Below are 8,694 nucleotides of genomic sequence, written 5' to 3'. Positions count from 1 at the left end.
GCTTTATTGCGTCTATGCGTGCCGTATATGTTCTCTGTATTCCCTCTATTTCAGCAATCTCTCCTGCTCTGAAGGGGGAAGCGAGTACTGAGCAGTACTCAAGACGGGACAACACAAGTGACTTGAAGAGTACAACCATTGTGATGGGATCCCTGGATTTGAAAGTTTTCGTAAACCATCCGATCATTTTTCTGGCTGTGCAATATTTGCTTGGTTATGCTCCCTAAACGTTAGGTCGTCAGACATTATTATTCCCAAATCCTTTACATGCTGTTTTCCTACTATGGGTACATTTGATTGTGTTTTGTACCCTGTATTATGTTTAAGGCCCTCATTTTTACCATACCTGAGTACCTGGAATTTATCACTGTTAAACATCATGTTATTTTCTGATGCCCAGTCGAAAACTTTATTAATATCCTCTTGAAGTTTTTCAATGTCTTCAGCCGAGGTAATTTTCATACTAATTTTTGTGTCATCTGCAAAGAAAGATACGAAGCTGTGACTTGTAATTTTGTCTATATCTGATATGAGAATAAGGAAAAGCAGCGGTGCAAGGACCTGTACCCTGAGGTACAGAGCTTTTAACTGCACTTGGACTAGATTTTATATGGTTGACCGTTACTCGCCGAGTCCTGTTTGACAGAAAACTGAGTATCCAGAGTCCTACTTTACCGGTTATTCCCATCGACTTCATTTTGTGTGCTATCACGCCATGGTCACATTTATCGAAAGCCTTTGCCAAGTCCGTGTATATCACATCAGCATTCTGTTTTTCTTCTAATGCCTCAGTGACTGTCGTAGTGCTCAAGTAGCTGTGAGAGGCACGATCTTCCCGCTCGAAATCAATGTTGGCCTGGGTTATGAAGGTCATTGGTCTCCATGAAAATGGTGACCTGAATCCTAATCATGTGGGAACCGACCTGTGAGATTTATATTTATTTAATTTATATGAATTTATATTTACGTTAATTTATATACTTCGATAGCAATTTGTATAATGATAAGTGGACTGTATTTCTGCAATAATCTCACAAATCGATCCTCTACACATCAGGGGGGGTTTATATTTATATATATGCAGCCAATCAAACTACAGAATTAACTACATACATTGAAGAGGTTCCTTATCTTATAGTACAGCAGGCTAGTCCACCAGGTATAACTAGGGTGTAGACACCGAATTATCCTCTTTGAGGTAGCTTCCATATCACCCAGTAACTGGTGCACAAATCTTCCTTCCTCGTCTTGACCTGTCAAAAGTGCGCTAGCTGTGAAGCCAGAATCCTATATATGACAAGCTATATCAGAGAAAACACTATACAGTACATGGAACATTAAAGACCTGGCTTAATTACCTTTAGTTTGAGGCTTCCACGTGATCTAACCGGGTCACCCTATATAATGACATTAATGGCCACTAATGATAGATAATGGGTTTCGGAAAGAACACTTAACTTGATTTGTTGACAGCGTGTTGACAGATGGTACACCTTTGGTATCCATAACACTACGTCCAAGTAAAATTAACAGGAGCCGAATTTGCTCCCGTGTGAGCCTCTGGTCTCAATATAAACAATGGCTGTTTAACACTCCATACTATTGACGTTACTGGCCGACATTGTCCAGTATGATAGGAGCCGAATTTGCTCCACACGTCTCGGAGGTGACACAACAATGGCAGCCCTCCTTCCTCACTCTGACGCCTGGCTTACATTGTCCAGATTTCAGAACGTGATAGAAGGGTCACATTTACTCTACTTTAATATTGATAATTAAGTTAATTTATATAAGATGTTTTTATGATGGTAAAGTCCAAAGACTAATGTATTTAAGAATAATTCCCAGCAGAATAGCTGGTGAATTATAATAGTATGTGGTGATGATATCCCGTTTTCTTTAGATGGTAATTCCACTACAAGTTACGTTTTCTATGGGTAACTTGTTTATACAACACAGCTATTATCTGTATGATATATTAAATGGTGTCGGATTTTCCGACAAATCACTCTCTCAAATACTTTTATTATGTGCGATGTTAGTGCAACTGGTCTATAATTCTTTGCCAATGCTTTGCTCCCTCCCTTGTGTAGAGGGGCTATGTCTGCTACTTTAAGTGCATCTGGTATCTCCCCCGTGTCCAAGCTCTTCCTCCACACTATACTGAGTGCCTGTGCTACCAGCACTTTGCATTTCTTTATAAATATTGAATTCCACGAGTCTGGACCTGGGGCCGAGTGCATGGGCATGTTTTCAATTTCTCTTTCAAAATTTAGTGCGCTCGTGTTGATATCAGTTATATTTACATGGGTTTGAATATCCCGCATAAAGAAATTGTCTGGATCTTCCACTTTCATGTTGTTTATTGGAGTGTTAAACATGTCCTCATACTGTTTTTTTAGGATTTCACCAATTTCTTTGTCATCCTCCGTGTATGAACCTTCACTTGTACGAATAGGTCCAATACTGGCAGTGATTTTTGCTTTTGATTTCGCATATGTGAAGAAGTATTTTGGATTTTTCTTTATTTCCTGAATTGCTTTCTGTTCTAACTGCCTTTCTTCAGTCTCATATGAGTGTTTCAATTTCCGCTCGATTTCTTCAATCTCCCTATTTAAATTATTCCCTCTTTGACGGGAAATTCCTGTCTGCATAAGCAGTTCCGTTATTTTTTTCCTGCGTTTATAGTGTCGCCTGCGTTCTCTTTCTACGTTGGATCTCTTTCTGGCTTTCCTCAAAGGAACATGTTTCAGACAGACTTGATACGCTTCCGAAGTCAGTTTTTCTATTCCTTCTGTAGGAAGGAATCTAAGGAGGAAGGAATCCTTCTGTAGGAAGGAATCCCCTGATCTAACCCTCAATCTGATGCTCTGTGTACCCCCAATCTAATGCCTCAAGGCACTCTGTGCAGTGCGGTGGTTAACCCTTAAACTGCACAACACGTTATGACATGTTGAGTAACTGACGCAAACGTGCGCACCCACATGTTTGCGGGTGCGCAATATGACGTTTTGGAGTACTACCCGCTATTTAACCCTCATACCACGCATATCATATATAAATGATATCAGTGACAAAACCGAAACCGCGCACATCATTTATATATGATTTCGTGTCTAGCGCTATAATTTAAACGCCCCGCCTGGGATAGGGGCAGCTATAGTACAGCCACGACCGATAGTTGCCAGATGCCACCTAGAAAAAAAATCCAGGCCAACATTCTTGGGTGTTACAGCGTCAGTATTGAGCAAGCCACCAAGGCTGGCGCACGCAGCACGAGCTCACAGCACCGCTGTTCAGCTTGTGACCACAGCATCGCCTACAAATACCATAATATAAATGATACTGCTATTATTTAGCAGTGATAGTATTACTGAAGCCCCCTGACTGTGATAAAACTGACCAGGATTCTGATAATAGCAGGATTGTGGTGATATTTAGCGCTGTGCTCCATGGAGGGAGGAGTAAGGCTGTGGGAGGGAGGGTTGTGGCGTCGTTTTCTGACTGTGTGTGGCCACCATTTATTGACTGCACTCACCATACCAGCTTAGTGGTTCGATATGGTGAACACAAATGTAGATACTTATATATAACGTGTGTATAGTGTGAGATAACAGCGAGAGGAGTAGGTTGGGAGCCGCCATTTTGGCGAGGGAGGAGCGTCGTCTGCAGGACTTGGCATGTTGTTTACTGATGGCCACTATGGTCTTTGGGCACCATACCAGCTTATTTGTTCAGGTATGGTGAATAAAAAAGGTAGATACTTATGTATAATGTGTGTATATAGCGTAATAACACAACAAACAATATTGTTGGAGGAGAAATATTAGTGCGTCTGGCCTTGAGGGCGGCCACCAATCAGCTGACTGTGTGAGTAGCTACGTCTTATGGCCTTTACTCACCATACAAGCTTAGATGTACAGTTATGGTGAACAAAACTAGTAAATACGTATATATAATGTCTGTGTATAGTGAATAAATACAGAAGGAGTATTGTGGGAGGTGAATGAGGGTGAGTGAGGTGGTGTTGAGGGAGGGAGTGGCAGTGAGTGCTCGCTGGTGTTTGGCGGTCACTCCTCGTTGCTTTTTGACTCACAAGACCAACTTAGTAGTTCGTTATGGTGTACAAAACATGCAAATACTTATATATAACCTATGTATATAGTGTAACAACAGCAAAACTATTTGTTTATTGTTTTATGAACATAATAATTGAATCACTAATATGCACACCATAATTTTGAGTACAGCGATGGTTCACACATTTTATAATATAAATATACCACAATTCACTTTATGGAATAATATTACTGCAAAAAAAACTAAGAAAAAATCAGAGACATTGAAATAATTAGGTAATAATATATTTGTGGCAACTGCCGTCTGACAGCTCGGGCGGAGTAGACCTCGTCTGGCGAAGGCTCTGCCAACGCCCCTTTTTTGCCACACTTCTCTACCCTATTGCGGGCAAAATATGCCACCTACTATATGTTATTTTTTCCGTGATTTGGAAACAAAAATGAACACTTCTATAAGACGAAAGAATTTTTTGGATTTTTTTTTTTTTGTTGCGCCTGTGGGTGTGAATTCCATTTGGGCCCCTAGCGGTTTGAGGGTTAAACTGGAGTTTAAATAAAAATAATAAAACTCCATAAAAAATATGGCATACTACTTAAACGGCCCGCAGATACAAGGGGTTCACATCACCTTCCGCAGGGCTCTTGTAAACAGACGCCATTTAAAAAAAAAATTGTCGGGAACATTCCCGGGTGTGAGGGCCTCAGTACTGAGTGAGCCACCAAGGCTGGCACAAGCAGCATGAGCTCACAACACTGTTGTTCAGCTTGTGACCACAGTTTCACCTAAAAATGTCAAAAATATATGTAACTGGTATTATTTAGCAATGATAGTATTACAGATGATCCCCTGACTGTGATAAAAATTACCATGATTCTGACAATAGCAGGATTGGTGTGATAATTTGTGCTGTGCTGTGAGATGAGTAAAGTTGTGGGTGGGAGGTCTGAAGCATCGACTGCCGAATCTGTGTGGCCACCTGTTGCTGTCTGCACTTACTATATCAGCATAGTGGTTTACTATGGTGAACAAAACATGCAGATACTTATATATAACGTCTGTACATAGTGAATAAAAGCAAAAACAGTATAGTGGGAGGAGAATTTTGGTGAAGGAGTGAGTGGCAGCCAGTGGCTGGCTGGTGTGCCGGCCACTCCTTGCTGCTTTTTGACTCAGCTTACCAACTTAGTGGTTTGTTATGGTAAACACATATGTAGATACAGTATCGACTCTATTTAACAGTCTCTTATTTACCAATCTGCCAGTTCCATTGACCGGTTTGGGAGACCCGGTATCTGCAACCTCATATACCGGTCTGGCGGTCGATATTGGGTTTGTTTCGGTATCGGCGGGCCCTCACATGGCAATGGGCCACCGACCCTGAAGGTATTGAGGGAGGGATGGGCGGTAGTGATTGATGCAAGGAGGCATTGAGGGGGAGAGGCATTGAGGGGGAGAGGCAGGGAGGGATAGAAGCAGTGAGGGAGGGAGAGTGTTGGTGGTGGTAGTGAGGGTGTTGGTGGTAGTGAGGGAGGCGGAGGGAAGGATTGCTGACCAGGCGACGGTTGCTAAACCTCTCACTCATACTGTATTAAAAGTTTTAATCTTAGCAGTAAAATATTTATGCCAAAATATGTTAATTTTTGTGTATTACTATACATTAATAATCATTAACATGTTTTATTGTTCCCTGTTTATTAATTAAACATATATAGTTTTAGGAATTATGCACAGTTGGCATTTGTGAGCAGGGGCTGACAGACATGTACGCCTCTACATCTAGCCTTGACCCCGTTAGTAACTCCCTTGACCCTGTTAGTAGCTACCTCCTCCATAGCCTGCTGTTCTCATGTTATGAGGAAGGCAGAGAGGCAGTGATGGAAGACATTGAGAGAGGGATGGAAGGCACTGAGGGAGGGATGGGAGGCAGTGATGGAGGGAGGCATTGATGGGGAGAAGCAGGGAGGGATAGAAGCAGTGAGGGAGGGAGGGTGGTGGTGGTGGCGGTGAGGGAAGAGTGGGGGTGAGAGAAGAGTGGGGGTGAGAGAAGAGTGGGGGTGAGAGAAGAGTGGGGGTGAGAGAAGAGTGGGGGTGAGAGAAGAGTGGGGGTGAGAGAAGAGTGGGGGTGAGAGAAGAGTGGGGGTGAGAGAAGAGTGGGGGTGAGAGAAGAGTGGGGGTGAGAGAAGAGTGGGGGTGAGAGAAGAGTGGGGGTGAGTGGGGGTGAGAGAAGAGTGGGGGTGTGAGAGAAGAGTGGGGGTGTGAGAGAAGAGTGGGGGTGTGAGAGAAGAGTGGGGGTGTGAGAGAAGAGTGGGGGTGTGAGAGAAGAGTGGGGGTGTGAGAGAAGAGTGGGGGGGTGAGAGAAGAGTGGGGGGGTGAGAGAAGAGTGGGGGGGTGAGAGAAGAGTGGGGGGGGTGAGAGAAGAGTGGGGGGGGTGAGAGAAGAGTGGGGGGGGGTGAGGGAAGAGTGGGGGGGTGAGGGAAGAGTGGGGGGGGGTGAGGGAAGAGTGGGGGGGGTGAGGGAAGAGTGGGGGGGGGGGTGAGGGAAGAGTGGGGGGGGGTGAGGGAAGAGTGGGGGGGTGAGGGAAGAGTGGGGGGGGTGAGGGAAGAGTGGGGGGGGTGAGGGAAGAGTGGGGGGGGTGAGGGAAGAGTGGGGGGGTGAGGGAAGTGGGGGGGGGGGTGAGGGAAGTGGGGGGGGGGTGAGGGAAGTGGGGGGGGGGTGAGGGAAGTGGGGGGGGGGGTGAGGGAAGTGGGGGGGGTGAGGGAAGTGGGGGGGGTGAGGGAAGTGGGGGGGGTGAGGGAAGTGGGGGGGGGTGAGGGAAGTGGGGGGTGAGGGAAGTAGGGGGGGGTGAGGGAAGTAGGGGGGGGTGAGGGAAGAGTGGGGGGGTGAGGGAAGAGTGGGGGGTGAGGGAAGAGTGGGGGGGTGAGGGAAGAGTGGGGGTGAGGGAAGAGTGGGGGGTGAGGGAAGAGTGGGGGGTGAGGGAAGAGTGGTTGGGTGAGGGAAGAGTGGGGGGGTGAAGGAAGAGTGGGGGGTGAAGGAAGAGTGGGGGGTGAGGGAAGAGTGGTTGGGTGAGGGAAGAGTGGGGGGGTGAAGGAAGAGTGGGGGGGTGAGGGAAGAGTGGGGGGTGAGGGAAGAGTGGGGGGTGAGGGAAGAGTGGGGGGTGAGGGAAGAGTGGGGGGTGAGGGAAGAGTGGGGGGTGAGGGAAGAGTGGGGGGGGTGAGGGAAGAGTGGGGGGGTGAGGGAAGAGTGGGGGGGGTGAGGAAGAGTGGGGGGGGTGAGGGAAGAGTGGGGGGGGGTGAGGGAAGAGTGGGGGGGTGAGGGAAGAGTGGGGGGTGAAGGAAGAGTGGGGGGTGAAGGAAGAGTGGGGGGTGAAGGAAGAGTGGGGGGGTGAAGGAAGAGTGGGGGGGTGAGGGAAGAGTGGGGGGGGGTGAGGGAAGAGTGGGGGGGGGGTGAGGTAAGAGTGGGGGGGGGGGGTGAGGGAAGAGTGGGGGGGTGAGGGAAGAGTGGGGGGTGAAGGAAGAGTGGGGGGTGAAGGAAGAGTGGGGGGTGAAGGAAGAGTGGGGGGTGAAGGAAGAGTGGGGGGTGAAGGAAGAGTGGGGGGTGAAGGAAGAGTGGGGGGTGAAGGAAGAGTGGGGGGTGAAGGAAGAGTGGGGGGGGTGAAGGAAGAGTGGGGGGTGAAGGAAGAGTGGGGGGGTGAAGGAAGAGTGGGGGGGTGAGGGAAGAGTGGGGGGGGGTGAGGGAAGAGTGGGGGGGGGGTGAGGGAAGAGTGGGGGGGGGTGAGGTAAGAGTGGGGGGGTGAGGGAAGAGTGGGGGGGTGAGGGAGGGAGGTGCTTGGTTACTATGGTTCACTTGTTGTGTGGTCCACTTGTGTGATCCAACTTGTCATATGAAGGAATTATTAATTGTAACCTGTGATAGAATGGGCACTAACACAGGAACTAACTTGGAAGCAATTACACAATGAACTGTATTTCATTTTAGTTACATAAAATATATCTTACCAGAATGTTACTTGAAATATTACCAACACTTCAACTTCATAAATACCAGAGCCCTGCATTTAACGATCTGGGTACAGCCCCATATAGGTCTTTAAATCGAATGGACACTGTATTTATATATAACATGTATATATAGTATAATAACAGCAAAAGGAATGTTGGGAGAAGCCATTTTGGTGAGGGAGGTGGCATCATGTGCATGACTTGTCATGCTGTGTAAGGGAGGACACTATGCTCTTTAGGCACTATACCAGCTTAGTTGATCAGTTATAATGAACAAAAATGTAGAGACATATATAATGTGTGCATATAGTGTAATAACACCACAAACAGTATATACTTGAAGAAGGAATGTTAGTGCGTCTTGCCTTGAACTAGTGAGGGAGGGAGGGATGGAGGGGAGGGAGCATCAGTTGTGTGTGGCAACATTTTACTGTCTGCCGTCACCATACAAGATTAGTGATTCGCTATGGTGAACACAAATGTAGATACAGTGGTACCTTGGTTTAAGAGTTTAATCCATTCCTGGAGACAGCCCGTATTCCAAAAACTCATAATCCGAAGCTAATTTCCCCATAAGAAATAATGGGAAATGAATTAATCCGTTCCTGACTACCCA

The sequence above is a fragment of the Procambarus clarkii genome, chromosome 8 (assembly GCF_040958095.1).
Source record: "Procambarus clarkii isolate CNS0578487 chromosome 8, FALCON_Pclarkii_2.0, whole genome shotgun sequence".
Lineage (NCBI taxonomy): Eukaryota > Metazoa > Arthropoda > Malacostraca > Decapoda > Cambaridae > Procambarus > Procambarus clarkii.
Note: the sequence above shows the minus strand (reverse complement) of the source record.